The sequence below is a fragment of the Mirounga leonina genome, unplaced genomic scaffold (genome assembly GCF_011800145.1).
Source record: "Mirounga leonina isolate KUSES-001 unplaced genomic scaffold, KU_Mleo_1.0 Mir_171, whole genome shotgun sequence".
Taxonomy (NCBI): Eukaryota; Metazoa; Chordata; class Mammalia; order Carnivora; family Phocidae; genus Mirounga; species Mirounga leonina.
In genome coordinates this window covers 12,102,530-12,129,749 of record NW_023270436.1, presented here as the reverse complement: position 1 = coordinate 12,129,749, position 27,220 = coordinate 12,102,530, and positions in this window count along the sequence as shown.

The following is a 27,220-nucleotide window of genomic DNA, read 5'->3' as shown; positions in this document are numbered from 1 at the left end:
TGTGAAAAATGAATTGCACATCCTATAGGGTATTGAAATGATCTTTTCAGAAATGATCACCCATCTTCAGTGGAGATGCTTGAGGACACGGGCCATGCCTTAGACATTATTCCCAAAAACCTAGCACTTAGCCAGGCACATGAATACTTTATGGAAAAGAACGTAGAAAAGAAGTTTCTAGAAACAATAACTATATCCAATGTGTACTAGACTAACAACCAAGATCCTCACCCACATCATTGTCTCACTAGCCAAGAACAGAAGCCCAAAACTAAAAGGAAGGATGCCCTTGGCTTAGCTCCCCCATCTCCTGTTGCCATGGCGATATGCTGTCTGGCAGCCACAGGTCAGAAGAGGCTGGGGACCCTGAAAGTTCTTTGGGGCCTCCTATCAATGAGCCCTGGTATCCCTTCTTTCATCCAAGGCACAGATACTCTTTCACTTGAGACACAGGTGGTTTTTTTCTGCTTAATGAGATCTATATGAACTTGCCTGTTGAACTCATCCACAGGCAAATTTCCCCCAACGGTGGATTCAAAGTTTCTCAGGAGAGTGGTGAGGATGGTTAGCTCTTCCTAAGAGGTGAGCACACTCTGCCACTCTCTTAAGACAGTTTATTCATTCACTCATTCATTCATTCATTCATCCATCCATCCATCCATCCATTCACCTAATGTGTATTGAATCTCAGTTCGGCACTTCCAAATTATAGGCAGTCCTTGTGTAAGTTGTATCTTTGGACATTCACTTTGGGGGTGGTCCACGGGCCTTGGCATTCCTCCCCCATGAACCCCAATGACGCCACTCCTGCAACCACTCATAATTTCTTAGGACATTTTTCTCCTCCCCTTCACGTGATTCCCATAGCTAATATCACCCTAGTAAAACAGATGCCCTTAAACATATATCCTGGAATATATTCTCATGTCATTAACATGATTTTTAAGTATCTTTTTAATATCTCCATAGTCATATGGGTCTTTATCCAAGATTTCTAAGCAGGGAAGGGCATATATATATATATATATATATATTATTATTTTTTTGCTTTAGAATGCTAACTCTGGAGCAGTATGGAGGGTGCGGGATGGGGACAAAAGCAAGTGGGAGTAAAGGAAAGGCAGGAAGCCGGTGGAATAGTCTGCAAAAGGGCGTGGAGCTAGGAGAGGCATCCAAGTGTGCTGTCTGCAGGTGTAGACCCTGGAAGGAGACTGTCTGCATTTATGAAGGTTCATACACTTACTAGCCATATAGCTTCAGGCAAGTGATATAATCCCCCTCCCTGGCCTGCATTTTCTCATCTCTGAAATAGGTCTATGCTGGTACTCACATCACAGAGCTGTTTGCACGCTAAATGAGATCATTCAGGTAAACTCTCCATGGAATGCTTTCTAAATGATAATTCGTGGATTTTAAAAAGACTTATAATTTATAATTCATATAAAGCCACTCTCAAGCAGCACCTGGCATGTGGTAAGCACTCTGTTCAAGTTCGCTGGTATCCTTGGGGCCCTGGTGGTAGGAGAGGTGAGGACTGCTGGGCGGGGGGCATCACAGTGGTTTCGTGTGCCTGGGTGAGAGATGGTACATTTGGCCCAGGCATGAAAGATTGGAGCCCATTGAGGGAAGGATGGGGATGGGTGAGTGTGGGCCTTATTGGCCCCTCATGACCTCCTAGCCCCACGTTCCCCATAGCGTGTTCTCAACAAGTCCAGGGACTAACCAAGCTGGGCTTGTGGACGTAGATGGCCTGAAGCCTTAGGACCAAGGGACATGGACTCTGATGTTCTCTCTTGTGTTCAAGCACCTGTTCAAGGAAGACTCTGGGGTCTAGGGTGTCCCATTGTGCAACAGCGTAAGGGAAGCATCCTTCCCACACTGGAAAATGCAAATGGGGTCATGTCACCTCGTTAAAAGCCTCCCTTGGTGCCTCCTTGCTCTTGCGATATAAGCTGAGCTCCTTACACTGCTGTTGCATGCGGGTTCCCCTGGGAGCAGACTCTGTGCTGGAGTGCAGTGCACAGGATGATTTCTCAGGGGCGCCCTTGGAGTCAACACCTGTGGAGGGAACGGGAAGGAAGCAGGAACAGGCAGAGGGAGAAGTTGAGCTGAGAGGCAGGTCTGAGCCCAGACTTGGCCAAACCCGTGGAGGACTCTGGAGCCAGAATGGCCCTATAGGGTTGTTCTACGCTGCACACAGGCACAACCAGATCTTTCTATTCCTTACAAAGGATCAGTCACTGGAGGTAGGTCCCCCTGAGAAGAAGTGTGACCTTGAGCGAGGCTGATCTCTACTACTGGAGGAATCCTTGAAGGAGCTGATGGCTGAAGGTCCACTCAGCTGCTCACAGTATTTTTGGCAGCTGGGGTGACACGTTTTTCCTTACAGGGATCTAGAGAGTGTGTCTCTGTGCCCACTTCAGGGGCCTACTAGGTCCTGCATGATCTGGGTCTAAAGACCTCCCTAGTCTTTTCCCACTTAATCTCCCTTTCAATCTCTGTGCTTTAGCCACACTGAGCTCTTGATACTGTTTTGTGCCCCAGGGTCTTCGCACATTCAATACCCAAAACACTGTTTCTACCCGTTTTTTCTACCTGACCGACATCTACTTGCATTTCCAATTTCAATTCAAATGTCCCTTCCTCGTGAAGCCTTCCTTGAAACTCACATACATTCAGAATCCCCTCTTTTGTACAAGCAGAACCCTATGGACTTCCCCTTCACCATTTGCAATTTCAGATTTATTTGTGTGAGTCTTTGCTTGATAGCTGTCTTCCTTATGCAACTAAAAGCTCCATGAGAGCAGGGTCTAGGGGACCTTGGGTTCACCATTGTGGCCACCTGGCCCATAGGGGTGCTCAAGAATGATCAGTTTCTTCTTCTCTATTCCCACTGGCCTATAGAAGACCTCCTTCTTTGACATATTTTTTAAATTTTGAATGCAAAAAAATGCATTTATAAGTTCTGATGTTTAGGATCTTCCATTATAAGGACACCAAACTGGAGAACATATCCCACTGCTTACCCTTTCAGTCACAAGTTGAAATATATTTTTACAGATGGCTTGGGTGAAAGGCAAACCTGAAAACCTGATCTCAAATCTTCCTTCTTCCACTTGCTAGCTGTGTGACCTTGAGCAAGCCATTTTACTTCTCTGAGCTTTAGCCTTCTCTTCTGAACATTGCTCCCTACCTTTTAGGATAAATTGAGACATGGTACAGAGTCCAGCTGATACCTGACACACAGTGGGTACTCAGTGAATCCTGCTTGGTCGTCTGTTCTCAGATGCAGGTTAGACTCCTGCCACATTGCTGTCTGTCAGGAATAGCAGTGAGAGACAAGCCTCGGAGAAACATACCGGTTTAATCTCCTCACCCTCCTGCTGCTGACCTCACTGGGGCCAAGGCTTGTTTGCCTTGGAAGATGCGCTGATGGTTCCCAAGGTGGTTTGTTTAACTGATGGCCTTTGAGGGCTGGGGCTAGGGATCAGGAGACCCTGAGGCTCCTGGGCAGGTCAAAGGGGCTTGGCAGACAAGTTGGGACAGGAGCCTGGTGATGCATTGATTCAAAGAGGAGTGACTGCTTTTGGAAAGATGGCTCTATGTGCCACCTATATAGACAGGGAGGTCTTCTAAGTCCTTGTTGATGGCTTGAGCATTTAAACATGCTGGACAGGAAGAAGCATATTCACAAAGGGGGCAGCTTTAGACAGTGATTCACAGGCCCACAGGGTTCCTGGTATGGTGTCCCCTCTGTTCCAGATGTTGGATGGTGGACATTGGTAATGGGGCTTCACATGGTGCATCTGGCCCAGATAGGCATGCAGTCTCTTCCTTCTTATCCATCACCTTCGTTAATTACTATCTGTTGGACTCCCATGGTGCACTAAGCACCAAGACCTAGACACTGTTGCAACTGGGCTCCCCTATCACCTTGGTGTGCCCCTCATAAGCAAAGTGCAAATTGAATTATAATGTTGAAGGCATGCAGGGACCTTATTAAAAGGAGTCTTATGGGGCAATTATGTTGCTAAGTAATCATCTTTATACTTTGTCAATCTTTTAAATTTGGTGGTTGCTCATCATCCATCTATCCATCTGCCATCCATTATCCACTTTTCCCTTATCCCCTTATTCATGTGGGGACTCCTTTACTTGTTCACCCACCCTCCATTGGCTTATTCATTTATTCACACATCCAGCTAGCCAGCCATTTGTCCATTCCTCCATATTTTATGTGTCTACCCATCTACCCATCTATCTCTCCCCCTTTCTATCCATGCAGCCAGCCAGCCATGCATTTATCCATCCATCCATTCATCCATCCGTCCATCCAGCCCCCCATCTGTCTGTCCAACCACCCAGCATCCATTCAGTCGTTCACTGACTTTCTCCTCTATTCTTTAATTAATCATTCCTTCAGTGGACTATGAAAATTCTCTAATGGTGGCACTTTTACCGCATGTGATGTCAAGACAGGTAGGACAAGGACCCATGGAGACATGACTGTTGGAGAACAGGTGGTGCGTGATAGAGAGTTCACACAGTCTCTGCGCTTTGCCGGACCCCCGACAGCTCTAGGCCGCTTCCTCCTCAGACTCATCCTCGTCCTTGGCGGTGATGGCCTGGTACTGCTAGCGTTTGGACACCAGCTCGTTCCTACCGCCCCCCGGCCTCGGGGAGCTCCATCTCGTCTGCGCCCCCTCCCGTGTACTGGGGCCGGCAGGCCGTGCACCTGAGCACAGCCGTGGCGGTGAACTGCTCCTAGATGGGCTCAAACAGCTCCTGGATGGCCCTGCTATTGCCGCTGGAGGGGGCGGGTGTTTAGCACCCCGGGGATGGGGTGTCCCAGACAGCTGTTCCAATATTATTGGGGATCCACTCAACAAAATAGCTGCTATTCTTGTTTGGGATGTTAGGCATCTGCTTGGGCCCATCCTTCATGGACACGCGGTTCCCTATGGTGGCAGCCCCGGTCAGGTAGCGGCCGGGGCGAGGGTCACAGGTGGCCATCGTGTTCTGGGCAGCCACCATCTGTGGGGGGGAGCGGGGGGCACCATCAGGGCCCGGTACAGGCTGGCTGGCCTGGCTGGCCAGGGGGGTGAAGCTGGGCGTGACGAAGGGCAGGTGGGGGCAGGGGACAGTGTTGGCAGCCAGCTTGCCCGGGTCAGCATCGAGCTGGTCAGCAGAGCACAGGCAGGGGGTGTCCCCGCTCATGCTGGCCGATGCCAGGAGGTGGAGGTCCCTGGGTGGGCGTGGCCTGTTTTAGGGTTCTGAAACCCATGTCACTGAGGGCCTTCTCATCAATGCCGTAGGTTTCGTTCGTGTGTCCTACGAGCTGATGGAACAGGTTCCTTGACTTTGAAGGTGAAGTGGATGCAGTATGTATAACCAAGGGAAGCTGGCAAGTTAACCTGTCACTTCAAAATCTTTAGCCCCTTGGGACGCCTGGGTGGCTCAGTCGGTTAAGCATCTGCCTTCAGCTCAGGTCATGATCTTAGGGTCCTGGGATCGAGTCCCGCATCGGGCTCCTTGCTCCGCGGGGAGCCTGCTTCTCCCTCTCCCTCTGCCTGCCACTCCCCCTGCTTGTGCTCAATCTCTTTCTCTGACAAATAAATAAAATCTTTAGCCCCTTTTACACTGTCTGTTGGGTTTTTACCTAACTCCCTTTTCTAGCAACCTGACTTCTAGAAATCAGCTCGGAAACAACCCACATATCCCACCACAGAGCACTATTCAAATGGGTCACGGCACATACAAACAATAGGGTACGTGCAACTTTTGAAATGCAAAAGGCAGAAGTTTATGGGCCGATCATGGAAAAGAGTTCAAGATATATTTTTAAGTACAGAAAATCAAGCTGCTGATCAGTGTGTCTGGTACAGTCACTCCAAAGAGGGGGGTGTGAGATGCACGGATGTAACGACAGCTCTCCCCTAGCTGGGGCAGCTCATTCCTTTGTTTGGGGCTGCAAAGAGAAACTTTCTAGAAGAACCAGGGTCAGCTTCTCACCATTGCATCCCCCAAACCTGGAACAGTATCTGGCGCATGGTAGGCCTTCGATAAATATCTGTTGAGTGAAGACATGGATGCATGATTAAACAACGAACTGTCCTTATTTACCTGGGGGCACACAATTAAAGGTTTTGGGGGGAGCCTTTTGGCTTCTATTTTATTATATAAAACACACGAACGTTAGAATTTGAAAACAAAGTAATACAGATATATATATATATATATATATATATATATATATATATATATATATATATATATATATCCCTCAAAGCGTTCAGCCTCCCCGCTCTCCTGGAAGGGATTACACACTTGGGGTGACATGTCTCCATTTATCCAAACTGTTTCTCAAGTCGTCCAATTAGGGAAGGAGACCTTCTGTGTTTGCAGCTTCCCCTGTCCCACAGTGGGGAATGCCAGACCTGTTGGCGAAAAAAACAGCCGCTTATGTGTGTGTGTGTGTGTGTGTGTGTGTGTGTGTGTGTTCCAGCCCAGGCGCTTAGGCCTGTAAAACCCAGGACCCCCTTTCTGGGGTAGGAGCCTACATTAGGGAGCTGTTGACAGTCTGTCCACCCCCCTCCCCCCAGGTATGACCTCTTACACAATGCCAGGGACAGCTCAGCAGCTTAGAAAAGGGAAGAAAACAAACAGAGAAGTCAGCAGAGTCTGTTTGTTCTGAAGAAGCTCAAGGTGGCGTTTGACAGTAAACCCCTGCGTGGTCCTTGTTTCCAGTTTCTAGCGAGGGAGGGAGCTGGGAGGGAGGCAGGGGCAGATGAGCAGGTGGGGGGGAGGAGGGCAATAAGGGAACAGGTGGGGGGCAGAGAAAGGGTGCTGCTGAGTGGGGAGCAGCTCCTTCAAAGACTGTAGCAGGGCAGGTTGTCAGGTGGATTGGGGACCTTTGAGGGAAGTAGTTTGGGACCCTCTGTCAGCTCTTGGGGCTCAGGGACTATGTCTGAATCCTCTGCTTTATTCACCTATTTATCCATTTGGTTATGGCCTTCCTTTCTCCTTTATTCTCTCCCTCCATCCTCCTCCCTTTTTACCCCTGTGTATTGAGAACCTACTATGTACTCAGCACTGCTCTGGGGGCTGAGACTCTGGTAGCAAACAAATCAGTTAAAGACCTTGCTGTTCCCCAGCTCTCTGGTTGTGGCCACACAATACAAAGCATATCAAGGGGCTGGAAAGATGGAGATGAACTATAGAGGCTGGGTAAGGATGAGGGGAGTGACCGGGGGTGAGGGTGGGGGGCTTTCTGTGGACTTCAGAAGAGGGACCTGAATGCAATGAAGGAGAGAACCGTGCAGTTCTGCGGGGAGAGAGCATTCTCGATACACTGAGGAGACCATGCAAAGACCCTGAGGGGAGAAGGCCTGGAGTGTGTGAGGACCAGCAAGATGGCGCCGAGGCCGGAGCAAAGTGAGCGAAGGGCAGGTGGGAGGCAGTGAAGTCAGGGAGGAGGGCTGGACCCAGACCGTGCAGGGCCTTGCAAGCCATGGTGTGAGGAGCTGGCTGGAGGGTTTCCGCAGGGCAGGAGTGTGATATGGTTTATGCCTTAGCTGGACAGCTGGGCTTCTTCCCAAGATGCCATGAGGGTTAGCCAGCAGATGCACAAACGCTGAGGTGGCGTGAAACAGGGTCTGGGGTACGGTGGTGCTCGGGGGGTATAACCTGAGACCATCGTGGTGGGCTTTGGGCTGTGTCAGCGTGACAATGGGGTTGGTGGCCTGAAACATGGAGACTATCATGGGAGGTCCTAATGGAGACCCAAAGTGCTTCATCTTTTCACCTCCAGGGGCCAAGCTCCTCTGAGGCTTTGTAGATCCTTGTAGCCGAGATCACGGTGCATGGCTGTTGGCATCAGACATGCCCACCTGAAGCTCTGCAGCAGACCCTAGCATCTCTGAGCGTAGTTTGCTCGTTTGTAAAATGGGTGGAATAGGACCTAACCCCAGGGTGGGTGTAAGGACTAACAGAGACGACTCAAGTGCTCAATGCGGGGCGTCCTCTAAAAGCTCAGTATGCGACCTGTGCTCTCCCCAGAAGCATCAAGGGACAGTCAGTTACTCAGTTTATAATATTTTGTAAAAAAATTGTCTTCACCTAGAGTGATGCTTGGGTTTGTTTGGGTTTGTTACGGCCGTCCTCCATACCTCTTTCTTTTGAGTTGTGTGAATTGCCTGAAAATTGGGATTCCTGTGGAAGGTACTGGAATTGTTGGTGACGTGTGGATTCAAGAGTTGGAGGAAATCATTTCATATTCTTATGTTCAAGTTCTTCTAATGCTATGAGACAATATATTCCAATCACTTTGTGGGAAAGTGGAGGAAAAACCCACCACTGTCAAAATACTACTAACAACGCTAATAACAACAGCACCAACACCACCACTAAACCATCACCGTCATGGCGCTCATCACCACCACCATCACCTCCACCACCTCCACCTCCAGCATCACCACCACCACCTCCACCACCATCAACACCATCACCACCGCCATCATCATCACCATCACCACCATCACCATCAACACCACCTCCACCAACATCAAAAATACCACCAATAATTACAACATAGAAAACCAGAAAACCTAATTTTTCTGTCTCTGAAGATAACTCTTAACCATCTGCAAGCACCATGCTAAGTGGTAGGGAAACAAGAAGGAGTAGTATGTGGTCATTGACCTCAAGGGTCTCATCATCAAGTGTATAAAGCTAAAATAGATGCTCTGAAACAGGCAAAATCCTAGTAGCATCCAGTGGGAGAGACAATACACACCTAATTGGGATGGGACTACATGAGCATGGGTCATTTTGATGGAAGAGGTAGAATTTGAGAAGAACCTTAAAGGCGATGTCAAATCTTGTCAAATCCTGTCAACCCTTGACCAAGAATGGTAAATGGGACGTTCCTATTCCATTTCCTCTGCCAATGGTAGAGATCCACAATCCACCCCAGCAGACTAGCTGAGCCAGCAGGTGGCTCTGGAATCCACCTCAGTGTAGGGCTCCTAGCAGCCCAACTACCTACAGTGGCCCTCAGGATAGACCTATCTGCCTGCTCTAAGTTAAGAGGACAAGTGCCTCGGGGCAGATACCTATCTTGTTAACTGTTACATCCCCAAGACTAGGCCATGGACCTGGCTCAGCATGGCTTTGAATATCATTGAATGAATGGATAAATGGGGAGAAGAAAAAGATGGAAAAAATGGGGTGGGCAGAAGCCAGGAAACAGGACGTTGCAGTGTGGGGCCTGGCAACAGCCCCTAGCCTGTAAAAATGAATGAAGAGGGCAAATAGACCCTATTTTTGATGCCCTTGAATGCATCCACTGAAGACATTTGAGAAGTAAAATAGCATGACGTGAATTACTCATATAACCTGGAGATGGGCAGCATAATAGTCCAGTGACAGGTGGGAAAAGTAGGCTAGAGACACTAATAATAGTAGCTCATGTTTCTATTCCCTAATTGTGTTGGGGGCTGATTTTTTTTTAATCTTCACAGTAATCTTTTGAGTTAGGTGCTGTTGAAATTGCCATTGAACAGATAAGGAAACCGAGGCATGGAGAGAAAAGTAACTCACCCGGAGTCAAACACACAGTCACTGGTAACACATATCCCAGTGGGTTAAATCTATTTCTGAATGAAACTGAGCAAATCTTCCCCACCCCCCGCCCGCCCCGCCCCACAATATTTTAGCTACATTTTTGTTATTTCCGGTTAGAACCAAAGGATTGGTTCCCTGCTTTCTGTAGCAGCGGGTGGGCGGGGGGAGGCGAGAAACTCATCTTTTATGAGCCTAATGACAGCTATTCCGCCTCCTACCTGGATGTCTTTTCCTGAAATAGGATAGGGAAGAAATTAGAATAGTTCACAGATAGCAGGGGACTAGCGCTGGAGTTGGGGAGCCGAGTTTGAATCCTGACCCATCTGTCATGCTCTGGGTGACCCTGGCAGCCACCTTGGCCACTCAGCTTCAGTGCTACTCCCCCTCTGTCAGGGCAGACATGCCCTTCTCCCTTCTGCTTCCTGGGATCGATCACAGTGAAGAGCACTGAGTCCGTCGGCAGGCACGCAAACACTTGGTCTAATGTGCGCATACATAGATCCTGTGGTCTCTCTGTCCTTTGTGGCAGGTACCGTGTTCCTAACGACATTGTTATTTCTATGACCATTATTATGATTTGATGTTTGACTCCTGAATGCATCCAGCAAGTAGTTCACCGGGAGACCTCTGATGCACGCTTCCCATCCTCCTGCCTGCCCTGTCCTTGGTTCCAGCCACTGTTCGGTGGGCAAGTTCTAGGCGGGGTCTGACCACATTCCAAGCAGGTGCAATGCGCAGGGCTTCACCTTGGACCAGCTCTGTTGCACCTCTTGCTTCTGGCTGCAGGTCTGTCCTTCGGATGTCACAGAATGGGACGCAGTGGAGAATGCATCATCCTAGGAATGGCGGGAATTTTTCACCTGTTCGGATGGTCCTTTGCTCAAGGAGGGATGCAAGTGTGAGATACCTCCTGAAGACAGATGGGCCCAAGGTCCATTTCGTTTGGTTTCTCAGACATGATTGCTGCCTCGTGGTGGCCGGCTCCTTGGCAGCCCATTCTTGTCTTGGTTCTTTCCTTCGCGTGCTCCCTGGGATCACACTTGCCACTGATGTACTAATGCATACATCTTGGCCTCTGTTTTCTGGGGATCCCAGGCTTAAGTAGGGTTGAATATAGAATTTGGAGGTTGGATTATCCCCACTGCCACTCCAACATGTATCCCCCACTAAAGGACCTGGCCCAGTGTCTCACACATAACAGGTGCCCAATAAGTAAGGAGGGCATGAATAAATTAGCAAATTAACATATTAATTGGATGCTGGTATCTCAAGATCTTAGCACAAGACAAATTGGATTTATGGATCTAGATGGCAAAATATAGTGGTTTTGGGTCCAGGCTTCAGAACTGAGAAGCAGGATTGAGATATTAGTTCTGCAACATAGTAGCTGTTCCCTCATGTTTAGTAACCTGGCCTCTTTACACCTTGACCTCCTTGTCTGTAAAATGGATCAAATAGTTTGTCACACACAGAAGGATTTAATGACATCCTCTATGTAAAGTACTTGGCACATGGTAATCAATCAATGAAATTATTATTCTTAGTAATAATAGTAGTACAGGTATTACATGAAAAAGAATATATTAAAAAGCAGTAGGATAGGGCACCTGGGTGGCTCAGTTGGTTAAGCAACTGCCTTCGGCTCAGGTCATGATCCTGGAGTCCCGGGATCGAGTCCCGCATCGGGCTCCCAGCTCGGCAGGGAGTCTGCTTCTCCCTCTGACCCTCCCCCCTCTCGTGCTCTCTCTCTCTCTCAAATAAATTAAAAAAAAAAAAAAAGCTGTAGGATAAGATTCAGAAGGCATATGTGTGATTTGGGGCACATTGCTGAATGGCACCCGACCCCTCTTTTTTTTTTTTTTTTACGTTCTTTATAACAGGGATAATAATTTCTACTCCATTCACATTTTATGTGGTAATTTGGAGAGCACTTTACAAAGTATAAAGGAACCGTTGTAGAGATGGAAGGGACTTTGTCTCCTCCGTGATACTGGAGGTGGTTGGTGCCATCCAGAAAGTGTGTCTTATGGCTGAAGAAAGGTCTCCGTTTGGGGAAGATGGAAATTCATCTGTCATTTCCGAAAGGTGATCTCCCTCCCTGAGCCCCATGCGATCGCCTGCTGAGATGTAAGTCTTTGGGAAATGTGAAGGGAAAGCAGGTTCCTGGAGTCCTGAAAGGGGAAACCGGCTCCATATTTCACATGTGGCTTAAGCCCATTATGGCTGATGAAAACAGGATTTTTAAAGGACATGTTTCTTTCACCCTTCCACCTCATTCAATGGACCTTTGGCCAAGAGCTGGAGGTGTTGTGTGCAGGCAAAGAATGCCTGGTATTTCCTGCGATGTTGCTGGATTGAAACATAGGAGGGATTTCTTTTTACCTCATCTGCAGGGTAGAAGTAATCATGCTCCTCCTTTGATGACATGTTATCAACTTGGAATACACCAAACACCTCTCTTGTTTCGTTGTATTGCATTGTGTTGTATGCATTGTATTTTCCCTCTTTGTCCCATTCCCCATTCTCGTCTCCCTCCCCACTAAAGGCATCTAAAGGCATTCACGTTCATATGTCTGAATACGCCCTTAAATATTTTCCCTTTAAAAACATACAGTAGGTTTTTGTGCATGCACTCATTTTACATAAGAGTCCGTGAGCTGAAAATCTCATTTTGTTAATTTTTTTTACTCAACACTATGTAGTAAAACGCTCCTTGCCACCATATGAACATATTAAGATACATGCATATGTGTCATGTGTATATGCATTTGTTTCTAATGCATAGGGCTCTGGAGTGCACCTGCACCACATTTTCTGGATCGCTTCCTTAGGGTTGGGCACCTAGGTTGCTTCCAATTCTCTACCACGACCAGCACTGTAAAGATCTGCGTTAAGATTTTTCCTGTAGGTAGTTTGTTGGATCTTAATATACATCTTACTTAAATCAGGATAGATTCTATTCAACTCATGTTGAAACAAAGATGTCAGAGCCACTGGGTGGGTAACTTTGCCCAAGCCCCTTGCCCTCCATGATTATATATTTCCCTTCATTTGTATAAAGATGAGGTTTGGATGAGAAAATCTCTAAGGGTTCCCTGCATTTAGATTCCACTACTCATTTTTAAGCCAGCTGTGTTTATCAAACAAATGGAAGAAAAGTTGGACAAAATATGGTAGTCCATCATCCAAATATTTGGAAGTAGCCAGATGTTTAGCATCTTGTAGACACCCCTAGGAGGCTTTTGCCAGTGTTCTGAGGTGGCTTTCTCAGGAGTATTTGTGTTCTTTTAGGTTTCCAAGAATTCTATTCCTCTTTCTCTCAGATAGTTGGTGTAGATTCAGGCTTGCAGGGATCCTGCAGTCCCTTAAGAATTTGGGCTTCAATTTTGTTCAGTGTAGGGCTGCCATCCCTATCTATCTATCCACCTGCCTACCTACCTACCTACCCACCTACCTATCATCTGTCTATTTGTCTATCAATCTCTCATCCATAGATCATTTGTCTGCCTATCATATCTATCATTTATTTACTTAATTATTTATTTATACATTTATGCAGGGGGATTCAATATTTATGGGGTTAGTGAGAACATTGACTTTGAAACCAAACAACATGTTTCAGACAGATGTGTGTTCAAATGACTAGCTGTTTGACCTTGGGCCAGAAACCGCTTCTTTTGACCTTGGGCCAGAAACAGCTTCTTGATACCTCAGTTTTCTTATCTACATATTACAAAATATTGGCTTACTATGAAGATCCCATGAGACGATGTGTAGAAAGAACTTACAGAATAAACCCTGTAGTAGTTTATACATACACAAAAAAAGCTCACAAATATTTTGACACTCTTCCCGTGGGGAAATGATATCTATGGGGTCTTCCAGTTGAATCTGGGTGGGCTTGTGACTGCCTTGACCAAGAGGGTATGGCGGAAGTGATGCCATGTGACTTCCGGAGCTGGGTTCTAAAAGATAATACAACTTTTGCCTTATTCTCTGGAATGCTAGCCCCTGGGAAAGAAATCAAACTACCCTGAGGCTGCCATATTGGAGAAGTCACTGGAAGACACTTGGGCTAACAGGGCCATTTGAACCCAGCCTTCCAGACATTGTCACCAAGGTTCCAGACACTTAGAAACAGACTCTTTAGTCCCAGCTGTTCAAGTCTTCCCACAGGCCAGACCTGCCCGAGTCTTGACTCACGGAATGCATGAGCACGATAAAGCAGTTCTTGTTTTATGCCTGGGAGGTGGATTGTTGTACGGCAGCGAGAATGAGAGCACCCTGAACTATTAGTATTATTCTACTCCTTCAAGACAACGCTCAGATCTCATGTCTTCTGGGAAGACATCTTATTTTTTTAAGCTTCACTGATGTATAACTGACTAATAAAACTGTAAGATGTTTACAGTGTAAATTCTGTTATTTGATGTATGGATACCTTGTGAAAAGACCCCCACCATTGAGTTAGTTAACACATCCATCACCTCACATATTTATCCTTTTTGGAGTGTGTGTATGAGTGTGTGTGTGAGAGAGAGAGAGAGAGAGAGAGGGAGAGAGAGAGAGAGAACAATTAAGTTCTACTCTCAGCAAATTTCAGTTACACAAGACAGCGTTATCAACTATGGTCACCATGTTATACATTAGATCCTCAGAACTGATTCATCTTATAAGGTGTGTACCCTTTTACCAACCTCTCCCTACTTCCTCCACCCCCGGCCCCTAGCAACCACCATTCTACTCTCCGTTTCTATTAGTTTGACTTTTTGTTTTGTGTAAGACTCCACGTATGAGTGATACCATGCAATTTCTCTTTCTCGGTCTTGGTTATTCCACTTAGCACGATGCCTTCCAGGTCCATCCATGTTGTTACAAATGACAACATTTCTTTCTTTTTCAAGGCTGAATAATATTCCAGTGTGTGTACACACCACATTTTCTTGACCCATTCATCTGTTGGTAGACACTTAGGTTGCTTTCATACATTGGCTATTGTGAAAAATACAGCGGTGAACATGGGAGTGCAGATAATACTTCAAGATAATGGTTTTGTTGGGAAGACATATTCTAACATTTGTAGTGTCTGATATATATTCAGTGTTTTCTGTGTGCCTGGTACTGTGGTAAGAGCTTTATCGGTATATATTCATTTAATCTCGCGACAACCCTGTGCTGTAGGTACTATGCTACTTATATTTTAGAGATGAGGGAATAGAAGCTTAAATAATTTCCCTGAGGTCATGTAGCTAACAAGTTGGTAAACTGGCATTTAAACCCTACTCTTTCTGACCCACATAAGGAGTGTTCATGACATGACTCTCCTGTACATTATACTTATAAAGACAGCATTTATTTCGGGTTGCTTGTGAGACATTGACTGTGACACTTGATCCGAAATTATCCTCTGTCTCCTACTTCCCATTCAAAAACCCACTAAGTTTTGCCAGAGGAACAATCGGGTATCAACTCGTCCAGAGGCAGGGTTAGGGGGTGAAGCTTCCTGGAGAAATCCAAGAGAAAGGGAGCTTTAAGTTTCCACCCCCGGAAGGGCAACTTCATTGCAAAGGTACGCAATTTCCTAAAATGGCAAGAGCCTCCAAAACTGAGGGAGCTCCCCCAAATCTAAAGGCGTCCGATGCTTTGGTCTGAGCAGGTCCGGAAATGGCTGGAAGACCCTTAGGCCGCTTCCCCTCCCCCGCCCCCTACCTTAAATCCATAACTTAAGTGAGCATAACCATAAAGCCACTAATAAAAACATCTCCACTGGCTCTGTTTACCCAGCTGTGCATCTCAGGATCTGCCGCTGACATTTTTAACGCTCTCTCATTTCTTTGTCTTCCACGGGATTCATCTGAAGCAGCCTACAGGGGAGGGTGTCGCTGAGGAAACAAAACCCAGGCCCCCCAGGCCTCTGATGGAAGGGGCTGGAGCATGCTGGGAAAACACACCCACCTGAGGAGCACAAAAGACCCCAGGAGTAGAGGAAGCTGGCCTGGGGCCAACCGGAGGTATCAGAGTGGCTGCGCCCGAGGAGGGAGGCCTGACGGTGGGCCTCAGAGCACTTAGCCTCCTGATACTAAGGCCAACAGTGATCCCGGGAAGCTTTGGCTGTGGGGAGAGCATCGCCCATTGAAGTCGGAAGGCAGCAACCATGGGGGGCTTCTGATTTTTGTAAACCTTTTTATAAATTTTAGTGTATCTCTAGGGAGGGAAAAAAAACCCGTAAAACTTAAATGTGCAGCTTAATAAAATCACAAGGTGGACACCCATCCAACCATACCCAGGCCAAGAAACAGATCATCACCAGCCCCCCAGCAGTCTCCCTTCTGTGCCTCGCCAACCACTAGACTTGACCCCTTCCCCACATGGAGCCCCAGTCGTGACTTTTTGCCTGGTTCGGTTACCAAAATGTTTTCTTTTGTGGTTGGTTTCTTTTATTTTATTTATTTATTTTTTATTCTTGTGTTAATCCCCATACATTACATCATTAGTTTTAGATGAAGTGTTCCATGATTCATTGTTTGTGCATAACACCCAGTGCTCCATGCAGAATGTGCCCTCCTCAATACCCACCACCAGGCCAACCCATCCTCCCACCCCCCTCCCCTCTAGAACCCTCAGTTTGTTTTTCAGAGTCCATCGTCTCTCATGGTTCGTCTACTCCTCCGATTTCCCCCGCTTCATTCTTCCCCTCCCGCTACCTTCTTCTTCTTCTTCTTTTTTTTTCCTTAACATATATTGCATTATTTGTTTCAGAGGTACAGATCTGAGATTCAACAGTCTTGCACAATTCACAGCGCTTACCAGAGCACATACCCTCCCCAGTGTCTATCACCCAGTCACCCCATCCCTCCCACCCCACCCCCCACTCCAACAACACTCAGTTTGTTTCCTGCGATTAAGAATTCCTCATATCAGTGAGGTCATATGATACATGTCTTTCTCTGTTTGACTTATTTCACTCAACATAATTGTGGTTGGTTTCTTTTGTGCAAAACTAATTGTGAGCTTCGTCTCTGGGGTGTGTGAAGCTGTTTGTTTATTGTTGGACATCATTCTGTTGTACGGATATGTTAGGATTCATTGATTGATTCCAGTGTCCCTGGGTGTTTGTTGCCAGTTTGGGATTATTGCAAGAAGTGTCACCATGAATATTCTTCTTCCTGTCTCTTGGTGCATTCATTTCTGTTAGGTACACACTTAGGAGTGGAATTGCTGGATTAAACTGTCTTCCAAAGTGTTTGCACCAAATTCTATTTCCACCAGCAATGGGTAAGAGGCCCGGTTGCTCCATATCCTTGCCAACACTTGGTATCATCCGTCTTTTTACCTTGTAGCCATTCTGGTGGGTGTGCAGTGGCATCTCATTGTGTTTTTAACTAGCGTTTCAATGACTACTGTTGAGCCTGAACACCTTTTCATATTTATGAAATGCTTGTTCAAGTCTTCTATTTTCCTATTATGTTATTTCTCTCTCTCTTTTTTTACCATTCTGTGATATTTTTTTCCATTCTGTGACTTACCTTTTCACTCTTAATGTGTTTCTTCACAATCAGAAATCTTTAAATTATTTTGTTTGTATTTTTTCTTTTTTTTAAGCAAGCTCAGTGCCCAGTGTGGGGCTTGAACTCACAACCCTGAGATCAAGAGTCACACACTCTACTGACTGAGCCAACCAGGTGCCCCTAAATTTTATTTTATTAGTCTTTTCTTTTAAGGTTGATTGGGGGGGGGGGAGTGTGCATCTTCTTGCTTAGAAATTCTTCCTGGCTGAGTAGAAATTTTTAAAAATTCTCCTGTACTATCTTCTAGATGCTTTATTCACAGTTAGATGCACAGTCCACCATTTTGTTCCTCCATTTCCCCCATCATCCAGCCTTCTTCATCAATTTCACATCAGAATCCCCAAATTCCATATCAGAAAAGATGTGTACCTTTATCACCAAAAGTGATAGCACCACCAATAATATTAATAACCAAAATGGGTGTAGAACTTTGTAACACACATTGTCATCCATTACCTAATTTCATTTTTTTTTCCCCAGTCAACACTTGGAAACTGTCAGAGTGAGCATCATGAGGCCCATTTTAAAGATGGAAAGACTGAGCCTCAGAGAAAAGTAACTTCCAAGGTCACATGGCTCATAAACGGTAGAACAAGGAGACTCAAATCCAGATTTGTCTGGCTCTCACATATGTTCTGTTTTTACTACCTCTTTTGATTAAGATGTGTTGAGGGAATCAAGCCCCCTCTTACTTACCGGGGGGCCATTAGAGAGTTTATATTTTGACTTGCCTAGGGAAGGCAGAGTTTCTTTACCAGTGTCTTCTCTCATCCTCTGGGAAGCTGGAGATGATTCATTAGAGGCTGGCTGGCGTTATGCTGAATAGTGTAAGTAGCAGCCTTCACGAATGCTAGTTGCTGCCTCTGAGTATCAGGAAATGCCTTTAGAGTTTAGAAGCTGATGCCAAAGCAAGTGGATGAATAGCTGGTAGCTGCAAAAGATGGGGCATGATCACAATTATAGGGACTGGACAAGGGACGTCTTCTGTGGGGGACAGCCTGCCATTGTTTGGGCTGCCAACACCCTCACTTCATCAGGGATGAGTATCTCCTCCCCTCTGATAAATTATTCCTGCCCCCTTTCTTGAATGGAAGCTACCTAGCCTAGTTCCCCACCATCTTGACTCAGGTGATTGGTGCCGAGTTGGACACATGACTTAAAAGACAAGGAGAGAGCTTCCCTGGGATTTTTTTCAGTCAGAGCAGGAAAAAAAAGTCCTGTCCCTATTTGGGTGAATCTGTGAGGGATAAGATGTTCTCTACCCCATGGAAGGAACTGGTTTACAGTAGAAGGGAATAGAAATGAAGACAGAATTTTCGAGTGACATTTGAATTTTCCTGCTTCCCGTTTTTCCTGAGGCTCACCATTATGCCTGACTTTCTTGAGCTGGGTGAGCCTTCCAGTAAATTTCCCTTCCTGCCTAAGCTAACTTCGGTTGGGCTTTCTGTCACATTCAAGCAACCCCAGAGCCTTGGCTGATCCACCATTTATTTTTGGACAATCAAAAAGCATGATGTAGGGGCGCCTGGGTGGCTCAGTTGGTTAAGCGACTGCCTTCGGCTCAGGTCATGATCCTGGAGTCCCGGGATCGAGTCCCGCATCGGGCTCTCTGCTCGGCAGGGAGTCTGCTTCTCCCTCTGACCCTCCTCCCTCTCATGCTCTCTGTCTCTCATTCTCTCTCTCAAATAAATAAATAAAATCTTTAAAAAAAAAAAAAAGCATGATGTCATTGATAAATACACAACTTCAGTTAAACTAATCAGATTAAATCCTTGATCTACTATTTATTTCTGGGTGTCCTTTGGAAAGTCATGTAACCTCTCTGTGCCTGAGTTTTCTGCTTAATAAAATAGAGGATGATGATGGAACCTGCTCACAGGGCATGTGGGAAATCTTTGTGGCTCCCCCTCAGTTTTGTTTTAAACCTAAAACTCCACTTAAAAAAAAAATCTTAATGATAATCACAGTACCTGGCTCATAGGGCTGTTGTGAGGATGATTCAGAAGCTGGAGGCAAAGGTCCTAACATGTTGACTGGTACATGGTGCATATTCACTAAGTATTCATATTATCAAGAACATGTTGGGTCCAAGTCAAGGACAAGGGTAACTGAATTTGTAAATGTGCTTTCAATAACTATCTCAATTAGAAATTCCTATCCTGAGTTCTGTGGATTTGTGTCTACTTCATTTGGTAGATGGTATGTGGCTTTTATCAGCATTTCAAGGTAGTCAGAAATCTCTCCTCTTACCTCCTGCCCCTACCCCCCAAATTAGAAAGAATTATTAAAAGATGATTCCAGAGAAAAACTTACCGGGCAATCCCCATCCTTTCCTCTCATGTTATATTGGCTGATTCAGTTTCCCTCACTGGGCAGTGAGTTCCTTAAAAACATTGGCACAAAGTTGGCACAAAATCGTTTGTTGATGAATGAATATCAAGGGCTGGGATCATCTATGTGTCCCCAGCGTCTAGTAGGGAATCTGGCACAGAGGTAATACACAGTCAACCTTGCAAGGATGTGTGGTTGGGTAGTAGCAGACCAGGAAGGGTAGCCCTGTGCCCTGTCCTGCCTCCTAGCTGAATCCCATGGTCCGAAGCATTTAATTTAAACCAAGCCCTCACCTGCTTCTCAAACCCTCTGCTCCACAACACCTGGTATCTGTGGCATTGAGGCAGAGCTTTATATGTAAGGATGACCCTGGCTTCCACCTTGATGTATCAGGCTATCTTTTCAATCCATTCCTTTCTCTCCATGCTTCTTCATCACCATCTTAATTTATTTCTGAAAGTGACAGAAGCTACTTTTTACTGAGTGCATGCATGTTCCTATGTGCCAGACTTCTGAGTATGTGCTTGACTAATTTATTACCACAATATGGGAAAGCATAAATATCATCCCATATCACAGAGGAGAAAACTGGGGTACACTAAGGGTCTTCAGGACATGGTGCTGAGAAAACTGGATAGCCTTGTGCCAAAGAATGAAGTTGGACCCTTATCTTACAGCACATACAAAAATCAACTCAAGGGGCACGTGGGTGGCTCAGTTGTTAAGTGTCTGCCTTCGGCTCAGGTCATGATCCCAGGGTCCTGGGATCGAGCCCCGCATCGGGCTCCCTGCTTGGAGGGAAGCCTGCTTCTCCTTCTCCTGCTCCCCCTGCTTGTGTTCCCTCTCTGGCTGTGTCTCTGTCAAATAAATAAAAAAAAAACTTAAAAAAAAATCAACTCAAAATGGATTAAAGACCTAAACATAAGCCCCGAAACTGTAAAACTCTTAGAGGAAAACACAGGAGAAAAGCTTCTTGATATTGGCCTTGATAATACTTTCTTGGATATAACACCAAACATACAGACAGCAAAAGGAAAAATAGACAAATAGATTACATCAAACTAAACAGCTTCTTGCACAGCAAGGGGAACAATCAAGAAAATGAAAAGACAGCCCACAGAATGGAAGAAAATATTTACAAACCATACATCTGATAAAGAATTCGTACCCAGAATATATAAGGAATTCAACTGCAATAAAACAAATAACTTGATTTAAAAATGGGCAGAAAAACTGAATAGACATTTCTCCAAAAGAGACATATGAATGGCCAACAAGTATATCAAAAAGTGCCCAACATCACTTATCATCATAGCAATACAAATCAAATATACGATGAGTTATTATTTCACATCTATTACGATGGCTATTAATAAAAACAAAACAAAACAAACAAAAAACCCCAACAAACAAAAGATAACAAGTGTTAGTAAGGATGTGGAGCAAAGGGAACCCTCGTGCACTGTTGGTGGGAATGTAAATGATCATCACTATGGAAAACAGTACAGAGTTCCTCAAAAAATTAAAACTAGAACTACCCTATGATCTAGCAATCCTACTTCTGACTATATATCCAAAGAAATTGAAATCAGGACCTCGAAGAGTTATCTGTGCTCCTGTGTCCCCTGCGGCATTATTCACCATAGCCAAGACATGGAAGCAACCTAAATGTCCATCAATGGATGAGTAGATAAAGAAAATGTGGTATTTACATACAATGAATATTATTCAGTCTTAAAAAAAGAAGGAAATCCTGCCATTTGTGACAGAATAGACAGACCTGGAGGACATGCCACTGAGCGAAATAAGCCAGACACAGAGAGACTATTACATGATACCACTTATTCGTAGAGTCCTAGATGGTCAAACTCATAGGAACAAAGATGGTGGATACCAGTAGCTGGGTGGAAAGGGAGACAGGGAGGTGTTGGTTAAAGGATAGAAAGTTTGTTATGAGGGATGAATAAGTCCTAGACATCTACTGTTCAGCATACTGCCTACAGCCAACAATACTGTACTAAATACTTAAAAATTTGCTAAGAGTGTAGATCTTCTGTTAAGTGTTCTTACCTAAAAATAAATAAATAAATAAATAAATAAATAAATAAATAAATAAATAAATAAATATTAAGATAGGAGAGAAAAAGAAAAAAGGTATAAGATTTCTAGTTAAAAATCAATGGAATGACGGTGAAGAAAGAAAAATTTAACAAGTCTATTTTAAGTTTCTCCTTTAAAAAATTTTAATTTTAAATAAAATCGGATAAGATCCATGGTTGAAGTATCTTGTGTTCTCACGTAGGATACTTTAGTTAAAACTAGTGATTTTGTTTTACGTGTGTAGCAATGGATATATCCACGTATTTTGCCTTTTCTTACTCTGTGACATTAGCTGCCTAGGCTCTGTGTGCTTTTGAGTTTGCAATCTCTTTCATAGGTCTTGTTTTCCATAAGTTAGATTGTATTTTTAAAAATTTCCTTGTTATTTCATAGAGAAAGAGAGACTGTCCTGAGTAACAGGTGAGCCTAATTTAAAGGAGGGAATCTGAAGGTCTCCTGCCAAAAACCGAATAGGAATTCACCAAGGGAAGCATAGGGAAAAGGATATTCTAAGCCAAGGGAACAGCATGTTCAAAGGCCCTCAGGCAGGAAAGGGTCAACCGAAGAGCTATCAAAACTCAGTGTGGGGGGCACCTGGGTGGCTCAGTCGGTTAAGCGATTGCCTTCGGCTCGGGTCATGATCCTGGAGTCCTGGGATCGAGTCCCGCATCGGGCTCCCTGCTCGGCAGGGAGTCTGCTTCTCCCTCTGACCTTCCTCCCTCTCATTCTCTCTGCCTCAAATAAATAAATAAAATCTTAAAAAAACAAAACAAAACAAAACAAAACCTCAGTGTGGCTGGAGTGCAGAGACTCAGAGGCAGTGGGTTGAAGCAATGGTGGTGCGGTTGGCATGAGCCAGAACTGGGCTCCATTGGAAATCTGAGATTGAATCCTAAGGACCTTGGCAAGTCATCGATGTCCTTTAAGCAGGGGTATAACATGATTAACTCTCTCTGCCTTTAGCAAAAATCAGAGCTCGGGAGGTGGAAGGGGCAGATGATGATCAAGAGTTCAGTTGCGATACATTGGCCTTCACATGTGCCCATGACCTTCAGCTCTTGGCTCTAGGTGTAAGAAGACAGTGGAGAGAGTTGTAGTGTGGCTACTTACTTGAAGGAAGGTCCTGACTTTGAGTGGAAGGCTGCTGAGGGCAGCCAGAAAATTGAGAAGAAGTCATCTTTTTTTTTTTTTTTTAAGATTTTATTTATTTATTCATGAGAGACAGAGAGAGAGAGAGAGGCAGAGGGAGAAGCAGGCTCCCAAGGAGCAGGGAGCCCGATGCGGGACTCGATCCCAGGACCCTGGGATCATGACCTGAGCCGAAGGCAGACGCTCAACCATCTGAGCCACCCAGGCGCCCGAGAAGAAGTCATCTTGAAACTCACATTCTTCTGAAAGAAGCCAGACTGCCCCCATCACAGTCCATCTTGCTTCTCCTCCCATGTGGAGTGGTGAGCATTTAATAGCAGGCATTCAACATAACAGCTCAGGGATTCACTGGGTCAGGATGCACCTGTTTCTCCTGTTCCTCCGTGGAGTGGGGTGGGTCTGGGTAAAAACATTCCAGCTCCCCTCCAGGGTCCCAGGTTGAATTTTGAGACCACTGAACCAAGCAAAAGGAGCAGGCTGAGGCTTAGAAGGAAGGCATCTTCATCACCCGTTAGCTGCTTACTTCCCTCCCCCAGCACATTCTAAATGCATACTTGTCATGGTTGCAAGGTGCTCAGGCCTTCTCCTCTGTCTGTTTCACACTTGCGGATACTGGTTTTCAAATACATCTGTATGCACACACAAACGAACAGGTGTGGCTGTGTGCTAATACCATTTTATTCATAAAAACAGGTGGCAACTGACTTTGGCCAATGGGCTGTCCTTGCTGACTCCTATCTCGTTTCTAACTCAAGGCCCTCAGGCTTCAGTTAATTCAGGGATAGTCGGGTGGCCCAGAGCACAAAGTAGCCTTGACTTTGAGAGATCGACACCTCCCAGCCAGGAGTGTGGTTGGGAAACCCCACCAAAACACACCCTAGCCTGGTTCCTGGGCCTTTCCTCTGTGCTCCTTGGGTATACTTCTATTGGAGGCTGTCATTTCTGGACTGCTTAGCATTTTCTTCTAGAAATATGCCAAAGACTGAGTGTTCTCTCAGGGTGAGAGCGGTGTCCCCGGGAGCTGGCATTGTAAGTGGAATACATGAAACATTCACCCCCATTGTGAATGATTCCCCTCCATTTTGGTGTAGGGATTTGGGGCACTGGCCCTGGATCTCTGCCATATGGGGGCTTAAGAGAAATCTCAGTGATAAGATGTTTGCCTGGAAGGTCCTATCTGTATTGGGAAGAAGAAACATTCTTATTCTCAGAGGTGAGCCTCTGGGGGCTCACTACCCAAGTGAGGAGTGTTTGGTTATCAGTCAGCTGAGAGAACACAAGTCCTTTTTCCTGATCCTTTCTATCTGGCCTTTGGGACTGTGGGTAAACAGCTCTGTTTACTGGAGCTTCTGCTCTTTCTTTCTTTGAAAACAAGTTAGTCCTCAACCTGGACGTGCACTTTTTTCTCCTTTAGTTTCTGGAAGCCTGGATCTGGGGAGATTTGTTAGGTGAGCTGTCTCAGGGGCCTGGTGGAGTGTGCCTGCCCATCGTTAATTCTGGCTTTAGCTTCTAGGGCTCAGGCCAGCTTCCCGGAAGCACAGATCAGCAGGTGGAGGGAGGGAGCAGTGGACTTGAACTTGGGTGGGTCAGGACCTTGCGTATGCACAGATAATGAAAGTGACCACCAACATTTACTGAGGGCTTCCAAGTGCTGGACATGGGTCTAAGCATCTACATCTGTACCACCTCATTTTACCCGCTCAACAGCCTTATGAAGTGGGCATTGATATTCATCTTACTGTAGAGATGATGAAACTGAAGCACAGAGAGATTGAGTAACAGGTGCAAAGTCACTCAGCTCCGTCTGTGGTGGAGCTGCAATTTGAACCCCATGCCAGTGCTTTTTATTTAAAAATTTTTAAAGAATTTATTTATTTATTTCTCAAGAGAAAGAGAGAGACAGAGCATGAGCAGGGAAGGAGGCAGAGGGAGAGGGAGAAGCAGACTCCCCGCTGAGCAGGGAGCCTGAAGTGGGGCTCAATCCCAGGATCCCGAGATGAGGGCAGATACTTAACTGACTGAGCCACCCAGGAGCCCCTGCTTTTTTTGTTTTTTAAAGATTTATTTGTTTGAGAGAGAGAGAGAGAGCAGGGGGAGGAGCAGAGGGAGAGGGAGAGAGAATCTCAAGCAGACTTCCTGCTGAGCACAGAGCCCTGAGATCATGACCTGAGCCGAAATCAAGAGTCAGTTGCTTAAATGACTGAGCCACCCAGGCGCCCCCAAGCCAAGTGCTCTTAACCAACCAGGCTGAAGCCGTCCCACCAGTGTCTGCTTTGTGCTTCTCCATCTCCTTGCGTCCTTCTTGCAGGGACTTCTCGGCGACCTCATGCCAACTTCACTCCCTCTGCAGCGGGGAACGTGGGAGAGCCCATTCCCCAGAAAGGGAACCACATTCTGGGTTTGTCCCTCTCTTCCTTAAAAAGGATCCCTGTCCTATGCCTCTGGCTCTGAGCTTGGCTTTGCTGCCTGCCACGCGACCTCACCGGATGCACCAAACATTCCTTAGGCGAACTCAGCCTTCCTCAGTGGTGTGCAAGTTTTTGGAAAGCCTCTTTTGGTGAAATCTCTACTCTCGCTTCCTAACTTGGTTCCAGGGTTAAGTTGGCCAGGAACAGTGACTCAGAGCTCGAAGAGACCTCCTCCGTAGATACCATGCAAATGAATAGGTGTGGCTGTGTTCAGATAAAACCCAGACAGCGCGGGATTTACTCTGTGGGGGCGTAGCTTGCTGACCCCTGGTCGAAAGTCATCCTTGGCTCTTCCCAGCTGATCAGCAAACATCTATGAAAAGGACGAATGAATCCCCATGGCCAGAACAAGCTCCTGGAGGACAGTCCCATATCTGTCTCTGCAGAACTCAGCACACTTGTTCACAATCACATGAATAAACTGTGAGAGTGCACACATTTAATGAATGGGTAAGGAAGGGAGTGAATGAATGAATGAGGGGGTGAGTGAGTGAATAGATGCTCTGCAATCCTGATTGTTGGATGGATTTCTCAGACTCCGGCCTATTTGTATTCCGAGGAAAGGCACTTTGCTCCAGTGGTCTTTGTTGTGTAACTAAGTATTCCCACATTTGGTGGCATAAATCAACCATTTTATTTTGTAACATTTTGTGAGTCAGAGTTTGGACAGAGGACAGTGCAGATAGCTTGTTTCTGCTCCAGGTCATCTGAGGTCTTTGTTGGGCAGAGCTGAATGGCTGGGAGTCACTCTATGGCTAGAGGCTGGCCTCCTTTAGAAGTGCCTTCACTCGGCACATTATGTGGCCTTTCCATGTGGCCTGGGCTTCCTCACCCTCTGGTGGCCTCAGGCTTAGTTGGATCTCTTGCATAGTGTTTCAGGGGTCCAGCGTGAGCATTCCCAATGGGCAAGATGGAAGCTATACTGTTCCTTAAGACCTGACCTCTGAAGTCACACTTTCACTTCTGCCACACTCTCTCTGCTGGGCTCTGCAGGTTCGAAAGCAGTCATGGCCCACCAAGATTCAACGTTGGGGGCAGCCCAGACCCCACTGCTGGATGGGACATGGCAAGGCCACATTGTATAAGAGCTTATGGGGAAGGGATATTGTCACAGTCTCTTTGGAAAGTCTGATCTACCATACAGCTTAAACCAAATCCGTTGGTCTATGGGGGGAGTTTCTAGCTGTAGAGAAAGAGACTTCTCAGCACTCTTGAAATCAAAGCCTTAAGAGCACCTCCTGGAGAAGCTGTCTGCACCCACAGCTCTGTCTGGTGTGAGATTCTCCCACTGAGACTCACAAATGGATATAAGATGCAGCAGGTGGAATAATGGCCCCCAAGATATGCCCACATCCCTAAGCCCTACAGTGTGTGACCATATTACCTTACATGGGACAAGAGCCTTCATAGATGTGGTTATCTTGAGATGGGCAGATCACAAGAGGGGAGCAGGGGTGTCAGAGCCAGAGAAGGGAACGTGATGACAGAAGCAGATTGGAAGAGCTTTCTCTTCACTGACAGCAGAGTTAGCATTGACCATGAGGAAGGGGCCACGAGCCAAGGAATGTAGGTGGCCTCCAGAAGCCGGAAAAGGCAAACAATAGACTCTCACCCAGAGCATCCAGAAGGAACATAGCCCTGCTGACACCTTGATTCTTCATTCAGGGAAACCCATGTTCAGACTTCTGCCTTCTAGAACTGTAAGACGATAAGTTGTGTTAAGTGACTAATTTTATGACCGTAGTCCCAGCAGCCATAGAGACGGATACATAAAACAAGAGCCTTCAGCTCTCATGCTGCCTTTGATTCTCAGACTTTCTTCACCTTGCTGCCCTTAGAGCTTGCAGACTGTAAGTCGCAGACTTGTTCACTCCGAGGCAGCCCGAACCTGGAAACTAGTTATAATGGATTCTGAAGCTTTACCCAAGAGCGTCTTGACATTCAGGAGATAATATTTCTCATGAGAAAATATTGCCAAGG